Raw genomic sequence first — 27,408 nt, forward strand, 5'->3', positions numbered from 1 at the left:
GTCTCTGCCTTTGGAAATATGCCGACAAAAGGTTAAGTTAGATATTCTATTCTGTGCCACTACTGCAGTTTAGCCTCTTTAGACCTTTATTAACTTCTTACATTACTAGCTCACTGAAGACATTGCTTGTTTTCCTGGATTGTGAAAAAAATATATATTAGGAGGCAAAATGGCGCAGTGTCAAGACAAGCAAGCTGGAACTCCAAAGGTTTGAATCCCTCTTTTGTCATGGTCATATGCATCCTCTTGAGTGAATTCCTTATCAGGCTGTGCCTCTGTTTTCTCATGTGGGCAATGGGGTGCACATAGCATCATGTCTTTTGTTTTCTCTAAAGGATTTTGCAACAATAAATAAGATAACAGTTGTGGAAACAAAGTGACCTTTTAAAGAAAAAGCCACTTTATCATTTGGTAAACATTATTTCATATTGGGATGTACACATACACTTACTGCCTTTTATCATCTTTATTTCTTCATACTTATCCAGCTGTAAACTAAAAGATAGGAATACAGGAGCTAGTATCCTTGTTCGTCCTCTGCTTTCAAGGAGACAAACTGTTCTTTCCAATTGCTGTAATATATTTTTGGTGAGGAAGGAGGAAGAGAGAGCACAGATAGAGGCTTACCAATTATTTTTCTAATTGTTAGAAAACGTAATGGATTACGAGTTCTGTTTTATTGTGACTCACACTCCAGAGAATAAGAGAGAGTGAGGAATAATCCTGTTCTGACATTGTCTGCTGGAAAAAACACCATGCACAGAGCAGCAAACAAAACCCAAGACAAAAAGGTGGAGTAAGTGGTGAATGATCTTGTGGGAATTCTCGTAATTACTAAATATTCAAACTTCTTTATCCCATGGCAACTATTGAAACGGACCTCACTGTAGCGGAAAAAAAGACTAAAGTAGCCCTCCAGGACCAAATTGGAAAAGATGTGGAACAATTTCACATGAGCAAATAAATTTCAGAATAAACAAATTTGCTTCTCTGTGGCATGAATTTAATCACAGACTTGCAGTAGGCCTTGATAAACATCCTTTGCCCTAACTAGACATCGTATTAGTACAACTGTACTCACCAAGATAAAAATCATACTCATCTACCTCTTAAAGCAGCACTTCACAGTTTTTCTGGATAACAGTAGAAACATTTAAATACACAAATTCTATTCACTGACCGTGGTGGTAAACATTGCATGGCATAAAACAAAAACCAAATTCCATGAGGCAACAGAGAATCAGGAGAAGACCTTCCCTTCTTTATCCTTATTTTTAAATATTTTATTTAATCTCTTAACCATATCTATTTTCTCAGTATTGCTTGCTTTACAAAGATTCAGGCAGCACTCCTGCTGCATTAAAGTCACAGATTTAAAGTGCCATCTTTCTAAATGTATTTTTTTTTCTTAATATTCATGTGAAGAGCTGAACCTTAGTGGATGTCTTCTGGAAACTGACCCATTATGAAAACATCTCAGTCAATAAATTGTGGAAACTCCTAAAGCTTCTAAATTGGAGTAAAGAATCATATACACTTTGTCTAACAGAGGCTACTTTCCCTTTCAGTACCAGATAAATAAACCATAAACATGTGAGAATACTGATTACTATAAAGATAGAACAATATAGTTTACAGTATTATTATCACAGAAAATGCTTTCCAGGGTGAAACCCTAAAATGACGAATTCAAATTTCCTATTTTCATCAAATATCTATCTCTTATAAAGTACTACACAAATAGCAAAAGAAATATCTCTAAAAATATCACTGCTTTAGGAAATATTCCCTAAACAGAGCTGAGTAGTAAGGAAAAGCCTGAACAAATTGTGCATTTATCACAATAATAGTTGAAATTTGATGTGGATAAAAATATAGCACAAGTTTTTCTTTAATTATTTACTTTTTTCACTTTCTTTTATAAATCTATTCCAGTAATATCTAGAAAACGTAAAATGGACGTTATTATCACAGAAATTTAGCTTCAGATCACCTTAAGATAACCCAAAAATTGTATAGTAGATCTAATTCATTAAAAAAAATTTTAATTTGCATCATCTAGTGTTTATCCCCATGTGAAAGTCAGGCACAGGTATGATTCTGAGATCCTACCATTATGCTCTACAACTTCAAGACAGCTGAAGACAGTGAAGTTTGATACATCAGGGAATTAATAAATCTCACTGTCGGTGCTACTTATTGAACGAACGACTGACAGAATTTGGGATTTGGCATTGTGGGATTTATAAGAAGAAGATAAGACCTAATCACTACACTTCCATAAAAGAATTCCATGAAAGAATAATATACTTAAGAGACTACCAGTGAGCACTTTCCTGTCGATGCTTCTTGACCACTCTCTACTACTTAACACATGACTTGGATTGCAAAGTAACTTCCTTCTGGCTCCATCTTTGGGATAATTTTGTGATCAAGAAGATAATGGTCATAAACATATGAAAATGGTAGGAAATTCAAACTTTTACAGCAATCCTAGAAATGTTCTAAATATTTTATGCCCCAAAGTAGAAACCTGCCAACCTATCTCTTCTTCAGACAAATTGTTAAGATATATTTCTGGGAAGCAGGTATGTGACCTATAACTATGGCCCCAAAGGGAAGAACTCCGACTGAACATCTTCATGGATTTTTGGAATCTAATGTCGTTAGAACTATCCTCATCTGACCCTATTCCATCTTCAAAGCTAACCTGACCACAGGTATGAGTCAGAGACCCTTTTACACACTTAAGGACATATGCTGTCATATGATTTCATTCTGAAGTTGTTATTTGTGTGTGTGTGTGTATAAGAATTAATGTCTGCTTCTAATTTCTGGTGTGCTGTTTCATTTCTCATTATGATAATGTTTTTGCACTATCCCTTGGTTCATTTCTTTGATGAGTTCCCCTTCCAATTACTATATTATCATTAGACATACTCCTTCCAATTTTTTCACAGAAAATTAACATTATTTATGATATTTTAATTTAAATATATTGTGTTTTTTAGGATGTTCTCTTGTTGAAAAGATAGGAATCTAGCTGATTTCATATCTTAAATAAAAACTATATACATATAATAGGCTTTGTTAGATTCATTTTAAGACCACTTTCTATCCCTTAATACTTTGAATCTATGAAAGTCTGCCTGTGGTATTTAGAGGTTTTCCTATATAATCGTATGTTGCCTATATAAATGACACCTAGGTTCAGACTGCATAAGGAAAAATATAATCACCAGGATATTTTCCAGGGCATTTTCTTTCTATGCTTCAACAAGAATTGAGTTAATGGAGGATTTAGTACCCTGGGACATAGAAGAGATTAACTGTACTAATTTTGGGCCTATTCATATATTATTACACACAGAAAAGGCCCCATATAGGCAGGGTGTAGAAGAAGGGTGTGAGGTATCAAATGTACACGCTGCAAATTTCATTTCTAAGAATGTGATGATGGTGACCAAATAGTTTCACTTTCTCCTGTATAATCTTACAGTTCAAAAGATTCATGAAGAACAACCTTCATCATAGCTGCAAATCATAGAATTAGGCCCTAAATTTTGCTGCACTCTTCCATAGCACAAAACGGAATTTCTGTCAATGTTCCAATGAATTCCATTTCATAAAAATCTGGACAGATCTTTCAAAATGAAAGCAAAACTAGAAACATCCTCTTCCCCAAATCCAAATATATATCTATACACAAACACACACACACATATATCTCCAAACACTAAAACTGTGGGTCTTATTGAAATGGATCTTAGTTCTGTCATTCAATTATTTAACCTACTCATAATCTAAGAAGTTCTAAGTGTGGCTTGTCTGGGTAACCTTGATGAAGTCCTGAAGTTCCCTGAATCTGTACTTCCTTATCTTTTAAATAGGAATGCAAAAGTCTTACCAATTATCACTCATTTTAAAAATGAAGTGCTAAGGTGGCCGGCACTCTGTAAGCCTCTAATAGGACACCATTTTAAACTCATCATTAACATGTGTCCTTAGGGTATGCAACTCAGGAACTAGCAGTCCTTAATTGGACTTTATTAGATTTAAGGGAATCGAGGGCTCTCTCCACAGTGAGAACAGCTCAAGTGCAAACCATGGAGTCAAAAGAGTCATGGGGAATGTCAGGAGAAGGACAAAGTAACATTTTCAGGGCTCTAGGAATAGAAGTGATTATTTTTCTTGTTTTGATATCATCAACATGCTTTCACAATCCCACAGGCCAGAAGAACATAATCAGCAATTACTTGGGTGACCTAAAAGAAATTTTTGAACTTATAAAATAAATTTGTAAAGTTCGTACACATACACAAAAACAAAAACCCACAACTGATAAAGGTCCAGAAAGTAAAATGATTGTTTTTAAGTGAATGAGCAAATGTGTACAATATTTCTGTGGCTGATACTTAAACCATAAAGTTAAAAATGTTATAGATAAATAATAGTATTTGTTTAGAGATTCTTAAAGTATACAGGAATATAAGAAAAATAATTTTTTGGGATATAAATTTTGTGGTATATACTGAAGGGCTAAACGTAGGAGAAACTCTAATTGAGTAAGAAGCAAAAAGGCAATTTTTCTCAGATTGTTGCATATGTGCATTACCACCAGTTCAACCCTTTATTCCCAGTATCGTCATTAGACACAACAGTCAATATTCTTTTCAATAAAGGATCTCAGAATTCTACTCAATGTATGATCTAATCCTTCTACTTCTTAGTTATATGCAGAAATTTTTATTAAAGTTTAAACATCTAAGAGAAAGTCAATAGATGTTTTTATAAGAAAGAAAAAGGAAGGGAAGGGCAAAGTTGAAACACCAACGTGAGTTGGAAGAGAAGAAAAGTTAGAATTGTCTAGAGTTAATGCCTAGAACCATTTTTCCCTACTTTGCATTCTATGGAGATTATCAAAAACAGATTACTAGGCCTACCTATGTTGCACCCCACACTTGTATTTTTTAAAAGTCTCCTCAGGCAAAGCTGATGTGCAAAGAAAGTTGAACACAGTTGACTCCAGAATATCCCCAAATATTCTGCTAATAAATACTTTTAACTTCTTAGTAAATAATCTGAATTAATAATACATAAATGAAAAAAGAAAGTTCCTTGTTATTCCAGATCCACTAGGCGTCATTAATAATATATGTTTCATACAACAGCAAAACATTAGAAAATTTGGAATCAGAGAGATGTGGGATCAGATTCTACCTCTGCTACTTACTGGGTTTACGACTGTGACAAGTTATTTCATATCTTTAAGGCTGTTTTCTCATATATAAATTGGAGATAAAACCTAACTCCCAGAATTTGTGCTAAGATTAAATGACAAATTTTAATGAAAATCATAATAGAATGCCTATGTGATGTGCAGAAAAGGTCAGTATCAGTGCCCACCACCATTGTCTTAATTTGTTGATATAAATTCAGACATTTTTACTTTTAAAGCCAAATAACTTTTAACATATATTATGAAAAAACTTTCATTGAGAAACCTTTAAATTATTTTAAATATCATGATTTCTCTCCATATTTTTTCTATTCTGTATTCCACCCACTCTGTCTTCATCTTTTCTCTCCTTTTCTCTTCCAGCAAATATTTGATAACTGAGAACTACACACCAAACAATACAGTAGATGACAAAAGGAATTGTTTTAGTCATCTCTTGCTGTGTAACAAATTAACCCAAACTTAATGGAATACAACAAATTATTATATCAGTGATTCTGAGAATCAGAAATACAAGAGCAACTTACTGGTGGTTCTGGTTTGGAGTCTCTCATGATGTTAGAGTTGAGATATTAGCTGGAGCTTCAGTCACTTTAAGGTTTACCTGGACTAGATGATACCCTACCAAGTTGGCTCAATCACAGAGCCACTGGCTAAAGACTTCAGTTTCTCACTGGTTATTGGTAGAATATCTCAGTACCTCAAAATGTGGACTTTATATAGTTGCTGGAATGTCTTTACAACATGCCAGGTAGTTTATCCAATGCATGCAAGAACTTTGAGGATCAAAATTATATTGGCAAAACTACCACCAGTTTAAACTGTCCCTTTCAGTCCAAGATGACATTGTTTCTACCAAAATAATTCTTTTAAAACTGTTTGGATCTCCTGTTAATCTTAATGTGCCAAAGGTCACACTGACAAATCTCCTTTGACATATGCCCTTTTCTATTTTAGACTTTTGCTGATGGGCAATTTCCTTAAGCTCCTTAGTACCTCTATTATTTGATTTAGAGGATCTGCAAGGCATACCCTTAAAATGTTTGGAGGAGCTTTTTTCTGACTGAATGGTATTCTGAAGCTTCACCTCAGCGTTTTATGAGATCCTAACAAAGATTTTACAGTCCCAGTCTTGATGTCATCTGTACAGCATGTTTTCTTGGCAGTGTTTACTACCTGGAGTGGTTGAGAATTTTCAAAGCAATCAAATCTTGCTCCTTTGTGTTTAACAATACTTAACTTTAGTTCATCTCTCTTTTCTCACATTTTATAAGTATCAAAAAGAAATCAGATGGCATCTTCCAACAGTGGTTCTGGAAAGCTCCATAGCTAGATCTCCCAGTTCATTAGGCATATTTTCTACTTTCCATGTTTTCGCAGGAATCATTGACAGCTTTATTTTTAGCCCTCACACAAAGCCTTCTGAATTGTCACCATTCTTCTACATAGAGTTTTTTCAAGGCTTTTAAAACCTTTACCACTCTTCTTTTCAAAATCCTACCAGTTTTATTCATTGTCCAGTTCCAAAGAGATTTTACATCTCTGTCATGGCAGCATGATGGATCACTTCCAGGTACTAAATTTTGTGTTGATTATGACCTAGTCTTGGAAGCTATATTCTGTGATTTCCACTACATTCTGTTTGTTATAAGGGAGTCATAAAGTACAGCCCACACTCAAGGAAAGGGGATCTAAGTGAAATCTTTGGAAGGAGGAGTGTTAAAGTATTTGATTTATGGCCATATTATAAAACACGGCAGGAAGACAAAAATTGAATAAGACGTACCCTTTAACTTCAAAGCTTTCATAACTAGTACAAGTAACAAATACATAAAATAAGCATGATACAACATAAAATATACTTGAATAGATTTATGGGAAGTATTATTTTTAGATACAGAGGAAAGAATAATATATTTATGTAGTTTGAATGAATTTGTTAACTTTAAGCATGAATAGCAATTCACAACTCAAAGAAACTGGGAAATGGTATTTTAGGCAGAGAGAACAGCATGAAAGAATTCAGAGATGCATAAAGAGCATGGGAAGTTTGGGGCAACGGTACTAGTAGTCCATCAGAGATAGCTCAGAGGAATATTAAGTAGTAAGGAGTCGCAGGATATGGTGTTAGCTGGGGTCCAACTGTTAAAAGAATTATACACTATGATAAGGAGTCTGAACACAAAATCCAAAGAAGATTGATTTTACAAGCATGACATTTCTTCAAGGTTTCTTATTTTATTTCAAAATTCATATGGCATTTCATGCTATTCTGTAATAAATCGGTGTTTTTTTATTTAAAGAGTTTACCCAACTTTTAAGTAAAATTGCCATTCCTGGAATAAGTGCAGTTGTTTATAATCTTGTTTCACATACAGTTTGCATGTTACAGGGTAATCTTTGAGCCAGCCAAAGTGAAGACGCTACTCATGGCACAGACAGCAAGGCTGAAACATCATGAGATATTTTTAAAGAGGGTATCATAGTAAGATTTGCATTTGAGAAAGTTAACTCCAGTGATAATAATGACTACAACTTGCATTTGGGGAAATTCGGAAGGGCAGGTTGAAGGTTATTGTAAGAGCTGATTGATGCTTGAACAATAAGTATAACTTGAGAGAAGGAACAGCTTCGAGAGAGTTACAGGATAAGGGACTGCTTCCTGAAGCTAACTGAATTATTTATATTTTAGAAAATATTTGTTTTCAAACAACTGGCCCAGATAACTATGTGCATAGAATGTATTTCTCTTGGGGAGCCACTCATTCATTTCTTGGTCCATCTTGTAACAATCACCATCAGGGAACAGACTGTGTAAGACAATACTCAGTCAGAGCACATCCTACTCCAGAGATTCTACTTCATTTTTCATTCATGACTAGCTATTTCCATAGAAAGTCTGAAACAAGTCTAATTAAATGACCTTATCTTTATTTATTTATTTAGCCAGGGAAACTAAAGGGTGTAATTTGTAATTTTAAAGTTGTTGTATTAAAGAGGCCAAAAACTGGTTCAGAGATTAGATGCTATGCATATAGACTCCTAATCTACCAAAATCTAAATTCATGAGTTAATTTTCACAGAAAAGAAGTGATATTTATCTGGCTAACACTCTATTTTCAAATGAAAATGTAGTATCTTTTTCAAATAAAATTCAACTATAGATTAGTTATGTAAAAAACTAGCTGTCCTTATACCCCTATAACTTCAACTTTAGCAGTTCACTACTATTCCTGGAAGAACTCAAGTAGAAAATAAAATCTGTCTCCCAATCCATCCCACAAACCCAGCTTCTGATGCGACAGAGGAAAAAAAAAAAGAATGACTGCTACCTAAATCCTGTTTTTTAAGAGGGTGATATAATCATGTATACTGAGAAGATGTAGATGTTTAAATGCCTTACTTATCTTCCATTAACAGTCAATTAGCCTGAGGAGAAAACTTCTGGTGGAAGGTGTGAGAGGAATTGTTAGACTGCTTCCCGGAAGGGGATCAAAAAGTAATAACAATCTCCAGGCTAGGATGCCTCCTACTCCCCAAATCCCCATGAAATCTCAACAGTCCCTGAGTTAAGCAGATGTGATTCTATATGCTTAAAACAGAGAGAAGGAAGAGAAAACAAAAAACAACAACAAAAAACAGAACTAGCAATTTGGAAAGAATTCACTTAGGGAGGAAGAACCAACTTTAAACATTTTAGAGTGAAAAATAACTGAAAACTAAGTTAGAGAAAGGTCTTTACAATATTGGTTGCTTGAAATTGTAATTAAAGTTAGGAAATAGTTCTGTCCTTTAAAAATCTTGGGCTTCCCTGGTGGCGCAGTGGTTGAGAGTCTGCCTGCCAATGAAGGGGACACGGGTTCGAGCCCTGGTCCGGGAAGATCCCACATGCCGCGGAGCAACAAAGCCCGTGAGCCACAACTACTGAGCCTGCGCGTCTGGAGCCTGTGCTCCACAACAAGAGAGGCCGCGACAGTGAGAGGCCCGCGCACCGCGATGAAGAGTGGCCCCCACTCGCTGCAACTAGAGAAAGCCCTCGCACAGAAGTGAAGACCCAAAACAGCCAAAAATAAATTAATTAATTAATTAATTAAAAAAAAAATCTTTCAGGAGGGTAGAATGTAACCCTTAAGAAAGAAGATGTGCAAACAGGTACATTGGAGGTTTTCCCCTAGAATTCCATCTCAACATAGTTTATACTTACTAGTGAGCACAGAACATGTGAGTCAGGAAAGAAAAGAGGAATTGGTGTTTTACTGAGGTTATAAACCCAACTTTCCAAGTAAGATGGGGTTTCCCAAACAGTAAGTCAGGATATATCTTTAGTTACAGAATTTGTATACCTTATATTAACTTCCACAACCTGGCATTGCCCTCCTACCTCCACGCCAGAACGTTGCTTGCTAGAAGTTAGAAGAGTATAGTATGGAGTGGCAGATAGGAACTCCAGCTCTGGAGAGGTTAGAAAGTCAGCAGCATGTTCTTCAAGCTGTGTAGGATCTTAAATGAACTACTGACAATTTTTAAATGTTTATTTCAAAAAAATTATAGATGTATAGAAAGTTGAAGAGGAATGTAAAAGGAGGTCCAATTTACCATGTATCCAGTATTGACATCTTGTATAATAATAATGCAATCTCAAAATCAGGCAATTATCTTTGGTATGATTCAGAGTTTATTCATATTTCACCAGCTATATATGTACTCATATTTATTAAGATGTGAGACATAGGCAGAGGGTTGTTTTTTTTAAATGCCTTTGTATGTAAAATTTCTCCAAAACAATTCCTTCCTCCATTGAATTGCTTGTGTAACTTTGTCAAAAAATGATTGCATATACCTGTGTGGATCTATTTCTGGTTACTCTGTTCGGTTCCATTGATCTATGTAACTTTCTCTGTAACAGTGTTACAATGTCTATTTCACTTTACTATATAACTACTATAACATAGTGAGTCTTAACAGTAGAAGAGTGATTTCTCCCAATTTATTTTTCTTTTCCAAAATTGCTTTCAGTACTCTAGGGTCTTTCCTAAATACACTTTAGAATAAGCTTATCTATGTGTACACAAACCTTGTTGGGAATTTGATAGGAATTGCGTTAAATTTATATGTCCTATGTTGAAACCTCCAATCCTTGAGCATGATATGTCTTTCCATTTACTCCAGTCTTCTTTTATTTCTTTCATCAACATTTTATACATTGCAGCCTACAGCTCTTGCATATGTTTGTTAGATGTATGGCTAAGCATTTCATATTCTTTGGAGCATTTATAAATGGTACTGCATTTCTGATGTAAGTTTAATGTGTTCCTTATTAGTAAATAGAAATATAATTCTTGTGTGTGTGTGTGTGTTGATCTTGTATTCAGCAATCTTGTTGACCCTACCTATTCAAGTTTTTGTTAAGACTCGAGATTTTCTATCTAGACAATCACGTCATCTGCAAACAGGGATAGTTGTATTTCTTCCTTTTCAAACTGTGTGACTTTATTTCCTTTTTTTCCCTTACTGTATAGGCTAGAATTCTCAGTCCCATGTTGAATAAGAGCAGTGAAAATGGGCATCTTTGCAATCTTCACAATCTTACAGAGAAAGCAATCAGTCTTTCACCATTACCTATTATGTCAGCTGCAGATTTTATTTGTAGATGCATTTATCAAGTTGAGGAAGTTTCCTTCTTTCTAGTTTGCTGATAGTTTTTATCACTAATGGTATTGGTTTTTCTCAAATACTTTTTCTGTATCAATTGATATGATCATATGAGTTTCTTCCTTATCTTATTGATATGGTAGACTACATTGATGGAGTCTTATATTTTGAACCAGTCTTATATACTTAGAATAAATTTCACTTGGTTGTTGTGTAGAATGTTTTTTCTCTATTTTGCTGGATTCAATTTGCTAATATTTTGTTGGTGATTTTTATATCTAGGTTTATGAGAGATTTTGGTCTGTAATTTAAAATTTTTTTTCGTTTTTGTAATCTCTTACCTGGTTTTGGAATTAAGGTAATGCTGGCCTCAGAAATTGAATTTAGAAGTGTTTATTTAACTTTGTACAGACTTACTAACCCTCACCTTTTAAATGGGATTCATGACCTTTCCCTATCTGTAAAACAAGGATAATAAGCTTTTAAGTTAATTAAAATATTTAAAAACAAAAATTCTTAAAAGGGTTAAATGAGGACCTAGAACAGAGAAGATGCTCAATGAATGGAAACTAGAGCTATTTATATTGATCTAGTACCCAAAATAAAGAGGGAAAGCTGAAACTCAGCGGTGTCCCTCTCTTCTGCACTCTGCTCTGGAGCTTCCTCCAAAGCTCACGCTACATCCACTTACAGGCTTTACCCATGATAATGTCAGAGAGAAAGAAAATTTTCCTCTATCCTCCTAGGTTCTCCTGGCTGGTCTAAGAATTAAATTGACATGGGACAGATTAACAGGATAAAATCAAATTTCAATTTCATAAAATGAGGTATATATGCCATCCTGAGCTAAGGAATGGGATGGAGGCCTAAGGCTTCCAAGGACAGGAGGGTCATTCACAGGGTGATAATAAGAGCAGATGTTTGGTAATTAAATGCTTGCCCTGTCATACATAGGGCCATTTAGATAAAATTTACCTCTGGTAATAGTGTTCTTTTGGGGAAAAATCCCCAATTTAAATTCTTCTAAATAGTTAAGGAAGAGGCAGTAGTTCTCTTGAGCTACAGGCTCTCCATTGTCTTTAGCACAAAATAATCCACATGCCAAAAATGGCACGTTTCGGGGAGGCCTGTTCTGAAATGCTAACGAAACCATCATATTGCATCATACTCTCCACCCTTCTCCATTAATACCACAATTTGGGCTTCAAAAAAATTAAAGAGTAGAGCATTTCTTACAAAAAGACAAATAAATCTAATGTAGAAACACCAAGATAAACTAGCCAATACTGAGAAGACTCAAATGAGAACAAGTCAAACAATAACATTAGGAGGAAAATGTAAATGTAAACCAAGAACAACAAATAGTATTGCTTAGCACCCAGCTTTAATTCATCAGCCACTGTAGTCACTGATTGACAGTGTACCCTGAGAGGAATTTGGGAATAGAAACAGGATGAGGGACTCTGTGCTTTGGGAAAACAGCCCCCTTAGATGTATATCTCAGGAAGAATTTTAATGAACCCAGATTCTTGCATCTTCTCATACAAATAAAAGCACTAAAATCATTAAGTTGAATTAATCTGTTTTTTGTGAATAGCAGTAATCTTTTACCAAGATGTATGCTTAACTGCATGTATTCCCTAGATAAAAATCATACATAAACTAGGCTTCTCCTTCTGACTCTTTGGAGCAGTTTTCTTAGAGCTACTGAGAGGCTGTTTCTCAGGCTATAGTCCTCAGTTAGGCCCCTGATTACCGCTCTTAGGTTGTTCCTTTTTCTTTAGGTCAACAACATCAAGAGAAGAGCAAGAAATTAAGATTGAAGACTCTTGTTATTAAAAGTGTAATCCAGGCCCAGCAACATTACCATAACCTAGGAGTTAATTAGAAATAAAAATCTCAGGCCCCCAGCTCAGATTTACTGAATCTGAATCTTCATTTTAACAGAATCCCCAGACGATTCCTACGCATATTAATGATTGAGAATAAAAAAAACACTTGCTCAGACTACAGAAGACAAAAAAGAATACATATATTCATTTCAGCTTCTCCAACTTTCTTCATTCTCTTCTGCTTGAGTTATGGCAACAGTGGTTCTACTGGCTTAGCTTGGAAAGAAAAGGGGAATGAGATGCCATGCTGATGAATTTACTGATGAGTTATTTAGAGCTTTTCTTTTTTCTTATCATTTGTAAAGTTTGTGATTGTCAAAATAAATAGTATTTATGCCTTGAAATTTAAGTTCAGTGATAAATCCTCAACTGCAAAATTTAAAGGCTTATTAAATTACTTGGCAAATACTTGCTACTCTTATCTCCAAAGAAATGAACAAAAGGAAGGAAGTTAAGTTATTCTTCACTTGGGTTAATACATGCCATTGAATGGCATTGGCAGTTAGAAATTTCAAAAAGGTGCTCTATTTAGGTTCTCTATTCTTTTCATGAATGAGGCATAACAATGAAAGCTAAAGGCAGTTGTAGGGGAGGGAATATAATTTTCCTTTTCCCTTTTTAGGTTCTTGCTGAGACCACCCTGTACTAAAAGACAGATGAATAGGAAAAAAAAAAACTATCAGAAGTTTGATAACATGTATACCTACTGTATACTTGGGAGAGACCCTGGAAAACCAAGTGACTCCCTAAAACAGCCCAAGCCACCACCTTAAATACCATCTCCAGTTAAAGACAAAATGAAGATGTTGGGGGTGGAGAAGCCAGTTACTGGAGGTTATCAGGTAAAGCACAGTAAACAAGGGTATAGTTGTTATGCAGATTTAAGTCCCTGCCCTCTTCATTGATAAGTTTCTAGAGATTTAGCCACCCTTCTCTCCCTGGTACAGACAGGAAGGCACCCTTACCAATGGAGATTTCCTTTATAAATGTAAATGTCTCTTACAAAAGGGTAACTTCTACTTGGTTTTCAGAGCTTCCCCCATGTCTGCTGTTTTTTAAAAATAACCAGCTCAAAATATCATTATGACAGAGATATTTTGGGGTGGCAAGTTCTGCTACCCTTCACAGTTTTGGGGACTGGGAAACTAAAAAGAGAAATATTGATATAAAGATATTAGCATATTAAATCACCATCCAAACCATCCAAAATATTGATCTAGGAATTTTCCCTTTAAATGATCTAGGATTAAATTAATTAAATTACTATTGGCATGTTTTGTAAAGGAGTTACAACTAAAACGTATGAACTTAAAAATAATATAAACTGTTGTAGAGTGAATTACATTCTCCCTTTGGATTTTCTGTTTCAAATAAAAATTTGTCTAATTAAAGTGGAATTATTGCTCAGATTTTCTGTCCTGTCTTTTTCATTGTCGTTCTTTCTCACTTAATCTTATAGTGGTCACCCTGGGAAATCAGAATTAGAGTAGCAAGGTTTTTTAACCTTTTAAGCCAGAATCTCTATGGAATCAATTGGCTAAATTTTTAGCAGAGTGAACAGCTAACATACTTCATGTCTCTCCTGTGCTGTTTGTTTGTGGGGAAAGGTTTAGAGTTAGTGTCAATTCTTTAACTAACAGTAACCTTGAAATAGGACTATACCTCTGCAAACTCAACTATTTTGTGTCTCATTTTCCTTTTCTGTTCAGTAAGTCTAAAAGTGTCTAGTTCTGACTCTACTCTCTTTTTGCAAATGACCCTGAAAATATTTGTGTATCAGTATCACTTAGCATTTCCAACTACAGCCTCAACGACATGCTGGGCATTGATGGGTTTTTAATTCTAATGATGTCAACTCTCCTATCCTGCAGGGAATCAAAATCATACCTCTAACTCCCCTCCTGTGGCAGATTTCTCCCTTAACTAAAACAAGCAACTTATTCATGTCCCGATGGACTCCCATTTAGAGCTATGGTATTTTTGTGAGAAAATATAAGAATTGAAAACCCTGCACCTTGAGCTTAGCCTAATTTATGTGTTTTTCTTTAAATGCACACTTTGCAGTAAAAGAAAATGTGACAATAACACCTCATTATTGTATAAAAGTATGCCTGGTGGTGCAGTGGTTGAGAATCCGCCTGCCAATGCAGGGGACACGGGTTCGAGCCCTGGTCTGGGAAGATCCCACATGCCGCGGAGCAATTGGGTCCGTGAGCCAAAACTACTGAGCCTGCGCGTCTGGAGCCTGTGCTCCGCAACAAGAGAGGCCGCGATAGTGAGACGCCTGTGCACCGTGATGAAGAGTGGCCCCCGCTCGCCGCAACTGGAGAGGGCCCTCGCACACAAATGAAGAACCAACACAGACGAAAAAGAGAAAAATACTCTTATGAAGTGCTTGCTTTATTTCTCACAACTCCTCTATTGCTTTTTTTGTAATTGAAATCCAAGTTACTTAAATTTAGTATATCCACTATTACCCTGTCTCTCCAATTTTCCGCTAGCCATGAACCGATATTTCTAAAGAAATAAAAGCATCCATGCTATATATTTCAGGGCATGCCTGCTAAGAATAATATCACTATAGGGTCTTGGGAGGGATAATAGAGATCATCTTTTGAGAAACTCAAGCAGCATCCTTCACACCAAATCAACATCCACACCAGATAAGAATCTGCCAGAAAGGGGTGGGGCTCAAACCTTACCAAGCATCCTATTCTGTTGATGAGCAGTTTCAATGGATAGAAAGGATTTGTTTATATTGAATACTTATGCCTTAGGCCACTGGTTCTTATCTCTTAGAACTAAAGAGAAAAGTATAATCTCCCTTCTGAACTACAAACCCTGAAATATTTTAAATTTTTATAGGTTTCTTCCTTCTCTAGGATTAAGATTTCATTTATTATTTGACAGATCCTCAGTGTACAAAGCTCTTGGCACATAGTAGGCAGTTACAAATATCTGTTGGATGAATGACAACTTCTTCAAATCATGTAGAATGGAAATAAAATTCCCTTCCTAGGCTCACTATGCTTCTATTTTATAAATTTGAGTTTGAGTCATCTGACAAACCTTGGATTTTCTCTTGCTCAACCTTACTTCAGTCATTCCACATTTATTCAAATAGAGGGATTCACTATTGCAGAGCATTAGCATGATTTCTGAGCTGTGTCATTATAAAATTCAATAAGCATGCTTTTTATGATTCATCAAAATCATGATAATTTTGAGGGGACCAACTATAGAACGAAACAGACATCTATCCATTACTCTCACTAGTATTTGGCAAAGAGGTTAGAATGTTCATGACTTTATTTATTGATCAACTTTTTTAAAAAAATGTGTTACTATATACATTATATGAGAATATGTTAAACTTTTCTAAAACTCAGAAATACAATCCCAGTAAATAAGTAACATTAGTTCAGCAAGGCTTGCTGTTATTGAATTAGTGCTGGTTCCTAGTACCCCTAAAATTCCTTTATGATTACTCCAATACCTTTGTTTAATAGTCCATTTTCTAACATTTCTTTTTCAGGTTTGTCAGATGACTCAAACTCAAATTTATAAAATAGAAGCATAGTGAGCCTAGGAAGGGAATTTTATTTCCATTCTACATGATTTGAAGAAGCTGTCCTTCATCCAACAGATATTTATAACTGCCTACTATGTGCCAGAAACTTTTTACACTGAGGATCTGTCAAATAACAAATGAGATCTTAATCCTAGAGAAGGAAGAAACCTAAAAAATTTTTAAAAGATGCTCATTTTACTTAGATTATAATTTTTGGAATCCATATTTCTCAAAAACTGCAATCTTCATTTTTTGGTTCTATTTCCATTCTCCATGATTTTGGTTCTCTTCCTATCCTCCACGATTTCTCTAATATTTCCGGCAACTGTTCTATGATGTGAGAGAAAGAGAGGTACAGATATGGATATACATATATATTTCTTACACTATTCTATTAGTTAATTTATACAAGCCTGGTGTTTATGATGAAATTAAATTACATATGTAGCCTCTTCATATACCCCTAACTATCTCATTTATTTTTCTCATTAAAGCAAGATGCTATGTTTCTCAATTTCAAGACCATCTTCTTTGATGCAGCAAAATAAATCCAACTTCTGTTTAATTTTGTTTTCTGTAAACATTGCCTCAATTGTGGGTCTCTCTTTTTTATGACCAAAACAAAATTTAAAAACCTTCTATTTCTGTTTGTCTCATTTCTAGTCTAATCTCATTGTCAATATCCTTTGAAGTTTAAGTCAGTATTTTTTATTTGCTTGTATGTTTCTTGATCCTTTAAAAATCTAAACTGATAGAATAGCAATCTATATGATTATGGTAATTTTTTTAGCAGCTTGTTTTCCTTTTACTATTTCTTAGATATTTTAACATTTCTTTACTTTGTGTTTTTACAAACATTCCCTCTCTTCAATCTATTTCTTTTTATTATTTCAATCCATGGTGTGATGCCTTTTATTTCTGTGAAGTTCTTAACGTATTTCCTGAAGTTCATGTTTCTGATTATACATCCTAATTCCTATTTATATTTTTTAATCATGATCAGTTTGTGCCAATAATTTAGTTCCATGCTCTAACTACCGTTTAGTAATTGTTCGTTAGTAAGACAGAACAGATCTTCAAATTCTTGACTTTTCAGCCAGGCAAATAAAAAAGGATCAATTCTTCTGCTTTAATTGAATAAAATTTCCAGTCAAAATGTGGATAAGATTTTCTCATTTCACATGTGTATTTTCTTTCTTTGCTAAAATTTTGCTAAACTGTGCTTTCTATCATTCTAATAATCATCACTAAATTCATTCATGAATTTATCTTGATTAGGTGGCTATGCTGCACTAGTAAATTAACCATAACATGTAAATTGCTTACAAGCAACAACATAGAAAGTTTATTTCTTGCTCATGATATATGCTCAAGTAGACCTGGTAGTGGGGAGAGTCTTCTGTTCCATGTAGTTATTCAAGGTCCCAGGCTGACAGTATCTCTACTACCCGGAATTTCACAATTCACTGATTCACTGTGTGCTGGCTGGAAAATCATGTGCATATTTTCAGTGCTCTGTCTCAGAAACATTACACATCACTTCTGCCCATAATTTATTGCTCAGAACCAGGCATATAGTTAATCCTGCCTAATTGCAAGAATTGGGATATAAATTGGATATCTGGTGAGTACCACTGTCCCTATCTGGGTTTGTGGATTACTTTGCATCTATGTACTTCCTTACATCCAACTTCTTTGACTAGAATTGCTTCTTAAAAGCAACAGCCATATTCTAATTATGACTTCTATTCTATTGAATTTCGGGCATAACCACGAAAACACATCCACCTACTTTTACTAAAATATCAGGTCCTCACTTTATTTGCATAGTTTTGGTAAACAGTTACTGAAGCTCTATATATCAATATCTTTATATCTCTATATGAACTTCCTATGCATCCTCTCTACAGTGATTACATGACATACCTCATTCTTTTACGAAATCTAGTCTGTTTTGAGAATTCCCTCATCTGATATTTCGGCTTAAATTACTGTGATCAGACAGGAATGTTTTGTAACTACATTATTCTGAGTACTGTAAGATCCAGTGTCTTCAACAATAAGAATTTTAAAATCCTATTTTTAACTTCATATCCACAGCCATCTGTTCACTGCTCATAAATACATGTTCTTTCAAATTTTAACCTTCAATTGCAAGTGGTGAATATTCTATGTATGTTCTCAAATCTTCCTATTTACTATTATATTTACTAATTTGCTCATCAATATCATTAGAAAGACAGTCAAGTTTTCTTTTTTCATTGATTCATTCATTCTTCATGTGTTAGTTAATTTAGCAAACGCATATTACTAACTCTGCCAGACACTGTAATGGTGTTAGTATAATCTTCCCAGTACAATTCAAAAAAAGTTGAAGGTGAGTAGAAATTAAAGTAAGGATAGTTGATTGAATACACACATCTATTCTGTTATCTAATGAAATTCTACCAAACCAACAATAATGTGAATTTTTAAGTCATTAACCCACAAAAGTGAAAAGAAAGAAAAAAAAAGACAATAGTATCACAATTGTGGAAGCTGGAAAGCATTAAAATGAGTGGAAATATACCTAACATAGCCAAGAAATCTGAATCATAAATCCATAAAGGGTCAATTCAGAACCAATTTAATTTTTTCCATAGAATCCTGAAAGTCACTAGGCATCTTGGATGCGGGGTAAAGGACAAGAAGGCTAGACTAAGGATAACTAGCTGAAAACCTGTTCAAGAGTCACTCGAGAATACAAATCCCTTTCTCTGCTCTGCTTAGCAAGATGATTTTTTCTCCATTTTGCAAAACAACTGGATATTTATTCTGTGGATGAAAAAATTAAAAAGAATAAGCAGCAACAGAATCTCATTATAGGCAAACTAGGCACCATACTTCAGACTGAAGAAAATATGAGCGTGCATATAAAAGGTGCTGATTTACATGCAGCACCTTTCCTTCACTGGGTTCCTTGGGTGACCGAAACACTGAAGCCAGGTCTTTACTCTCCAAGAAAAATATTTGAAGAACCTTCTATCAGGAAGCTTAGTAGCCTAAGAGAAGAGAAGAGATGGGACGGTTCTGGACAGAAGGGAAGGGAGAGAAAGGAAAAGAAAAGAAAGACCATGATAGCACATCCTCAACTAAAATATCCAGTTAGATCACCCCATAGTAAAGCTTATATCTGCATTTTCCACTCACATGCTCAGGGCTTTCACAAGCTTTGTAGTGCTACAGTCTTAAATAGGAGAAAACAACAAAGAATAACTAGAAAGATTTGAAAGCTACTAATGGGCAAGATGCTGATCAAAACAAACAGAAAGAAAGAAAACATTTGGAAAAAAATCACTACATATAGAGGAAAGAAAACATAAAAATAAAATATTCCAGAAAGATATAAGATACAGGAACTGTGAAACAAGAAAAGAGGTCCCTTGGCAAAGAAACATTCAACAAATTTGAAAGGAACTTTTGGACATTAACATTTTGGTGTCAGTGCTAAAAACTCACTAATAAGTGTTGGAAGAAAATGTTAAAGATATCTCCTAGATATTATGGGAAAGAGAGAAGGAGATGGACTGTAGGAGAGAAAAGAGCAAAATATTAGAGGGCCTTCCCAGAATGCCCAAATAATGTCCAAATAATTGGATAGAAGAAAAGGAAAAAAAAAAAAAGTAAGGGAATACATTATTAACATTCATAAAGATAATTTCCCAGAACTCTAGGGCATAAGGTCCAGATTGAAGGTACCCAACAATTGCTCTGCTCAGGGAAGACAGACCCAAACATCATTCAGGAATTTTTGAAAACTGGGGGCAAAGAGAAGCTTCTAAAAGATTCTAGAGAAAGAAAATAAGTCCTAATCAAAAGATCAGGAATCAAAATGGCATTACTCCTCTACATTTCTAGAAATGAAATTTATGAAAGACGGTATTTCCTACCTAAAAGTTTATAATGACCTGACATATCAATTAAGTGTGTCTGGAGAATGAAGATATTTTCATATGTACAAAGCTGCAAAAATTTACCTATAAAAACCCCTTTCTCAGAAAGAGTCAGAGAACTACCTGGGAAACAAGAGTTAATTAGTAATATTATACTTCAAAATATTTATTTAGGAAAAAAGTAAATATGTAAGATATAGTACCATTCTCTTTAATCCAAACTTATATCTAGCTTTGGGGTTTTGATTTTGATTTCAAGGATACTTGAAGGTGAAGACAATATTAATGACACCTTTGCTTTTTTGTGTTTTCTTTTTCTATTTAGCTTATTGGTAATTTTTTTCACTTCAGTACATATATATAAATAAAATTATTTAAATAAATACAGGTTTTCCATGGTCCTCAAAGTTCACATAACTCTTTTTTAGTAATTAGAAAAGTTCATTAATACTTTCTGTAGCAAAATCTTACGGTGGGTTCCAAAGTTTTTGAAAGAGGTTTCACCTTTAGTGCCTCCAAAACACTGTTTGGACAGTGGAATAAACTCTAGAATGGACTAGTAAGATGGAAAGTTAAGAAATTCTGTTGGATTTCTCAAGTTGCTTTTAAACAATGCAAGATAAGCTCTGATCACATATTTCTCTACCAAATACCATGAGTATGAGTCTCTGTTTTTTCTTGTACTTGGTTTTAGGCATCCATGTAGAAGTGGAGAATATTATTATTATTAATATAATAATATTATTATTATTCTCTTTTGACAATCATTATAATGCCAACAAGAGCAATGAATTTTGTTTCTTCCCCCCTGCCCCTCTAATATATAGTGCCTAACAAATTACCTGCACAGTCAATAAATGTGAATAGATGAAATAATGGATGGATAAATGAAAGAGACAAAGGAGTGTGATAGAGTCCTCAGGATGATTTGGAAAGGAGATTCCAGGATGATAGTTGTACGTGTACATGGGGTAGCCCATCCAGATTATAATAGGTGAGATGATTCTGAAAGACACTTTTTCATAAAGATTAAATCTTCAGAATACCTGCTGCACCAAAATGTCTTGAGAGATGATATAGGTAATAGACAAAAGTTTGGGTTGAATTAGAGACATACACATATGAAAACTAAACAAACAAGAAAGCAAAATTAACTCCAGAAAAAAAATCAAAGAGTAAACAGGGAAGAAAAAAGCTAAGCCCTTATTTTCTATAGTTGGAAGTCAAAACATAATGTTCCAAAACTAAAAACAAACAGCAATAAAAAAACAAAAAGATCTAATAATAGAAGGTCATTATCTAGAGATATTGAGTCAATTTTCAAAGTAATCAGCTAAAAGAAATAGAAGCCACTGCTGCTGAGAAACAATGACAGTGGGATGCTGTTTCTCAAAATTAAGCTCTAGAAATACTTGACACTTTTTACTATGTGCAAGGATAACTGAATAAAGTAACAACTTCTAAACAAATAAACAAAAGAGGATTGATGTACTTGAGGATGGCCTCTGTTTGCCAGGCACATGGCCCCAACCATAATTCCACTCCAGGAAATTGTCTATACCCATTTTCCTTTGGAACCAACGTCACTAGTTATCTTTTCCTCCTGAGGTTAACAACACCATTCTTTCAAACTTCTCGTGACTGCAAAATCTCATTATTGTTCCATTAGAAGTTGAAGGGCTAGTTCTTCTAAATTTTGAAAACGTCTTATAATTTGTGAGGAGACTATACTAGTCCTTGACTCTTTTGTCTCCCTTTTTTCTCATTGTTTTTCATCTGCCATGCTGCTGAGGATTATCATGAACTTTTTTAGCACAGCATTCTTCCTGGATTTCATCCTGAATTATTTTTGTATCCAGTCTAGGAACTTTACTTGTTACATTTTACATTTGCTTTATATCAAAACAAGTTTCCCTCTAAATCCACTAATTGATAACAATCTCAAGCAGGAATAAGTTTCAAGCCATTGAAGTGAACAATTTCAAGTTATTGAAGTGAACAGTTTGTTGCAAACATTTTCTGGGGTTCAAGAGTTTAAATCCCTCCTCCACACGTCTTCCTTCCAAGCAGCCTGTATGCATGATACATTGAGGAAGATCAACTTTCAGTTTATCATCCTTACATCCATCTATGTCCAGATTTGCTAAGAGTCTACTCTCACTATTTTTAATTGCTCAAGTAACATTCATTTATTTCTTCTTCTATTCTGAAAATCTCCTTCTAACTCACTTTGCCACCTAATAATTATCTAATAAGCTGGTAATATTCAAATCAGATAGGAACTTTATGACCCTAACCTTGACTTGACCTGACTTGACTTCCTTGTGGCATTTAACACTAGTAGCCATTCCCTTTCACTTTAAATTCTAACTTTATAATTTCCAGGACACTGATTCTTTTCCTGCCACTATAGTTTTTTGTTTGTTTGTTTGTTCTTTTTGGCCACACTGCGGGGCATGTGGGATCTTAGTTACTGGACCAGGGATCAAACCCGTGCCCCCTGCAGTGGAAGCACAGAGTCTTAACCACCGGACCACCAGGGAAGTCCCGATATAGCTATTTATTCTCAGTATCTTTGCTGGCTCTTTTTCTTCTCTACTTAATCTGTCTATTTTATTTATTTATTTATTTATTTTACTAAATGATTTCACCTATCCCGGCAGCTCTAATGTAGCCACTTACAGTTATTTATCCTCTTGTCTATATCTCAAGGTCAGGGGTTTCCAAAGACCTCCAGGTTAGAATTTGGCTGTCTCAGAATCCTCACCCTTAATTCATCATTTTACCTAAACTTCTCCTCTTTCTATGCTCTTTATCCTGTTACAGAAATGCCTAGAGAAGGGAATCACTCTGATGTTTTTGTGTGTGTGTGCTTTTCTTCACAGCTCTCTTAACAGGATCCCTGCAACCTACTGCAACTTACTCTTGTCTTTTCTCTGTATCTACTCCTTTCCATTCCTAGAGCAGGGGCTTCAAGGTTCTGTCTTGAGAAAGAAATCCCAGCTCTACACCAATTAGTGGAATACTTAAGTAATTTATTTAATCTCTGTAAGCCTCAGTTTCTTCATGTGTAAATTGGAGATAACAGTAGTACCTAAGTCGTAGGATAAAGTGTTAATTGATGTAATACATGTAACTGTTTTTAGCCCATTTCCTGACACTGATACATACTACTTTTATTCTTAAGGAGGTAGAAGACTAGCAAATCGATTTGTAAAGTGAAAAAGAAAAGTAAAAAGAAGGAAAAAAGACAGAGAAAGAAAAAAATATTAGTGTGTTGGAAATGGTGTAAACTCAAGGTTTATAGAACATTTGATTATGTCTCTTCATCACGCCTTTGTGTCTGTGACCAGATTCATCCTCACCTTGACTGTGGCCTTAATTTTCACATTATATTTATGATTTCTTTTCCTCTCTTTGAGGAAACTTTTCAAAACTACTTTCTTACAGGTAGATTACATTGAGTAATATTTCCAAATATTGTTGTAGTAACTTTTAAAACAGTTGCATTTCTACAGGTTAGACCAGAAAGTGAATTTCTGTGAAATTAATCAGATTTTCACATTGAATTCTAATTTAATTCAGGGACGTGTTCCCACCTTGCTGATGACAATATGCGGCAGAAGATGCCAAGACTGCAGCTTAAGCTGTCATCAGCACGAATCAGGAAGAGTCAGCGATGCAAGCATCAGCTCTTCCCATAACATTTTCTTTTCTTTTCTTTTTTATCCAGGATGCAACAGATGCGAACAGCAGGGAATCAACTTTTATGTCTCTAGCAGAATTCCATTAATTTAAGACTTCAGAGACCACATTCTAACTTTGTCATTGATTTTCTAATTCCTTTTTTGGCAAGTATCTATACTGTGTATTGCCAAATAATAGGTTTATACAGGTATATACTCCACCAAAAAGTATATGCTGTGGAAAGTTATATCTTTATACTCCTCCACAGTAAAGAAATCAATTGAGACATAGGCAAATCAACGTTTATAAAAAGTTATGTTGTTCTAAGTATCCTACTTTAATTTCAAGTGTGGACAGAAAGACTTTATTATTCAGTCTTATGGTGCATTTTCATATTAATTATCCACGGGAAAGAAAATACTGCCAAGAAGTGTACACTCTAAACTTGTTCATGCACATTTCAGTTTGGCTTAATTTTTCTCAGTTCAGGTTTTTTAATTGAAACCGTTTCATCCTTCCAAAAATATTAATGGAAAGGGTTACAGTTGAACTAACAAAATAGTGCTTGAAGGCTCTGTGACCTTTAGCAATCCCTAGAACATTTTAAGCTACTCTAAAAAAAAAAAAAGAAAAACAAAAAAAAGCAGAAATGCTGAATGTTCTGCCCACACATAAGCATATGGGCCTCCCTAGAGACTCAAATCACAGGAAATTTTTCATGTTATCCCCACAGCTTCAGTTAATGCATGTAATAGAAATGGATATTAAAAATCTATTCTCATGTATTGTAATATGAATGCAAGTGAAGAAAACAGTAAAAATCTGCAGTGTCTGCACATTTCCTAGCACTCCGGTTTGTGGGAGAGTAGGAATTATTTATGGACATTCTGGCACAGCTCTAATATTAAAAGGGCTACATGTCTTTCTCCATCAAGAATTGCAAGTTTTAAAGTGTCCTATAGAGATTTCCATGAATTAGCCTTCTTAAAAGTACAGGGAGAAATATCTGCTTTTCAATGGATTAAAAAGGACTTAGATGTGTGATGTCGGGTGTTAAGTCTTTTATTTGCATTTCTTTATACAAATTTACCATGTGACTTTATTAAACAGAAATAGAGGTAGTTATCTTTAGTAGGAAAGATTAGTTAGAGACAAAACTACTCTGGCATTTAAGACTCCCTGAAATCTTGTGTTTATGCCTGTAGTTCTGTGTTATGTGTTTACCACATACACAGAAACATACAAAAAACAGGAAAGTAACAAGGCTTTCAATAAACTAGCTTACATTAAAAAAAAATATGCTGAAGATAGTGGAGTTCATATTCTCCTAATTAAGGAGTATTTTCCCTGGCCTACTGGAATAAAAGGTAGTTAAATTGATATTCTGTTTTTTAACTGGTTATTAAACTAGGTCAATTTCTATATGTCAATTCCAATCAGGAATCCAACATTGATTCAAGTATACATATTTTTTCATATTGAACACTAGGACTGTATAATAGTATCTAAAATAAATCTGCCCAATCGTCTGAACTCAGGGACAGAGCCAGTGTTACTATTAGGAAAAATAAACAATAAAAAACAAAAAAAAATAAACAAAGACCCGAGTAAGCTGGTGAGCCTTCCCACCTTAATTCATATAATTGAATATTTATACAGCAATATAATTTTCATTGGGAATAAACTAGAAATCTATGTAGAACAGGATATGAAAAAATGGGACAGGTAAGTAAAATATTTAACAGTACTATAAAGTGTGTAGCTGGGAAGAAGCAGCTATTTTGCTGAAGAAGGAGATTCTTTTTATCCAGATGATAGAAACATGTGCTGATTGACAATACCTTTTAAAGATATCTGAGGAGGGGTTTGGGAGTGGGCAGATAGCCATACAATTAAAATCTCAGTTTTCCATTGCCCTTGACAATGGAAAACTGAGAATAACTACATTCACTGTAAATATCAACCTTCAGGGGAAGTTCCCTGATAAGGAACTTATCCCTGATAAGGTATCAGAATAAAAGGGAGACTTCACAATCATATTCTTTTTCACCTGTATATACTTTATATTATATAGCATAGGCTTTCTACTTGGTATATGCATTACAGATATGAAATACAGATTTAAACTTGTTCAAGATATTGTCTGAGAAAAAAAAAAACTTGGAAGAGTAACAAAAATATAGTCCAAAACATTTTTGGTGCTTTTGCTTACCAACTTCTTTTCCTCTTTTGCAAAACTCAACCCAGAAAATAAATCTTGTGTGAAAATATAAGGTATTCTCTCCAACTCTTACTGCTTCCATCAAGTCAGTTACCCCCAAATGGCCCTACTTCAAACTGGCAGCGTGCCTAGACAGTTATCCAAGCAGATTTTTGTCTTAGTTTCTGTGGTTATGCTATAAGGCAGATCTTTATTATTTTCCAATAAAATATTACCTGAAGAGTGATATAGGCTTAGTGTGTGATCTGGAAATTAGATTTACCTGTTTTGAAGGCAAATTATTCACCCACACTATCCAACTCTTTCCCCATATATAGTAATGTCCCTATTTAACAAGACAATAGAAATATTTGGAGATCACCTTTAGCATAAAACAAATAAACAAACACTACATTGTTCGAAAGATGTGTGCAATGTAAGTTTGAAACAGAATTACATATATATAATGGACAAATAAACATACATTTGAAGAATGTTTGAACTCATATTTGACATTTGCAGAATTAAACACAGAGGAGGTATCAGTGTGTGTTTGCCCCTAGAATGAACCCATTTGATTTGATAAATCATAGTACAATTTCAGTTTTAACTTTCTGTAATTCTCTGATTATGTATTTTTTAAAATGGAAAAAAAATATAAACAAGGAGTAATAAACAAAGCCCCAAATCACCATAATTTGTAGTTAATCTTTTGAATCCAAAGTTCCAGAAGATAGAGTTTACAATTGGACATTTTAGCTCTTTATTCCATACTATTAATTTCAGCCATTACTGCCAAGAAATTGACAGTTACAAGCAATGGTTCCACTTCTCATCTGGAGTCCAGAGCCTCACTTTTTTTCCACAAATACTTGTATTGATTATATTCAAGGTTTCAAATGGAAAGCCTTCTGAGTTAAACAAGTTTTATGTTTTAAGTAATGTATTGTGTACATTTATTATGAGACTCCTTTGCTAAGCTAGTTTCTTCCTGAAGAGTCTATGTGTACATGTTGTCTTGGCATTGAGGCTATATCACCTTGCTGAGAGATAGGTTATATTTTCAGTCACAATGAAACAAAGTAACTCCAAGTAAAATGCATTCATCTGTGGAGCTTTAAAAAAAATCTCAAGTAACAAATCAAAAGTAATACAAATAGACTTACTCATTTGAGAGAGAGGAAGAAAATAACGAAGAACTTTTCCTTGTTTCCATCCTTGTTCCATTTTGGTCA

Source organism: Balaenoptera physalus, assembly GCF_965194825.1.
Source record: "Balaenoptera physalus genome assembly, chromosome: 2".
Taxonomy (NCBI): Eukaryota; Metazoa; Chordata; class Mammalia; order Artiodactyla; family Balaenopteridae; genus Balaenoptera; species Balaenoptera physalus.